We start from the raw sequence: 1030 nt of genomic DNA on the forward strand, positions 1-1030 counted from the left end.
TGACTTGGAGCTGATGGCTCCTGAAAGAAATGTGGGCCTTTCTTGTTCCTTCTTTTCCTACTGGCTGATTATATTTTAAATGAGCAGGCAGAAAGAAGTAAGAAAGAACAAGAGCGATCTCCTTCCGGCGAAGCGGACCCTTAACTGCCCAAAAGCTAACCTCGGCAGTGCGCTCCACCCACCCGCCCTGTGGGTGGAGACCCAGGGGTCGAGCACTAACTCGCCCTCACGTGCAGTACTCCACCTTTCCGGGGAACCCAGCAGTCCGCCAGCTTGGAGGGGTCTGTTGCCAGAGGCACCAGAGGCAGAAACCTTGGAACCAACTGGCTGCTTTGAGTGTGACTCTCCAAGCCCGGGGACCTTAACTTCAGAACTGCGAGATCTCGGAGGTAACTGGGCGGGGAGCCGGGCTTAAGCACTGCGCAAACGTGATGGGTGAGTTTTTGGGACAGCGTAGGTGAGCGGTTGGTGTTGGAGGTTCTCTCATGCTCCCCTGGAAAGCTGGGAAACGCCGGGGCTGCGACACTTCACCCGCCCCCAGACCCACTCTCTACACTCTTGTCCGCCTTTCGTGATCCCCGAGGCCCGGTGCCCGGAATGATATCACCGAGACCGGGTCCTGTATTCTGGTGGGCACCGACTTTGGGCAGGGCCCGCAAGAGTTGGGATGAGAGAAGGTAGAGGTGGGGCTTGTCTCCCCTGTCCCCTCCTTGGCTGGGCCACAACAGCTTGCCCTTGACCTAAGGCCACAGTTCTTGCACCTTCTCACCTGGGACCTGCTTCTGGTGCCCTTCTGAGACCTGGGAGTGGTATCAGCTCTGCTGTGTCCAGTCCCGGGCTGGTGGGGTCTCAGCGCCCCTCCCTAGATCCCTTCACCCTACCCACACCTGCCCACACTACCATCCTGCACTGAACTCTCTTCAGGAAACTAACAAAGCAAACAAACAGAAAACCTCCCACATCTCCCCTGGGTTCTCAAGGGTGTGTTAGCCTGGCCCTTCAGGTCCTGCACAAATCTGCCCGCCCCCCC

The sequence above is a fragment of the Hipposideros armiger genome, unplaced genomic scaffold, assembly GCF_001890085.2.
Source record: "Hipposideros armiger isolate ML-2016 unplaced genomic scaffold, ASM189008v1 scaffold_859, whole genome shotgun sequence".
NCBI lineage: Eukaryota > Metazoa > Chordata > Mammalia > Chiroptera > Hipposideridae > Hipposideros > Hipposideros armiger.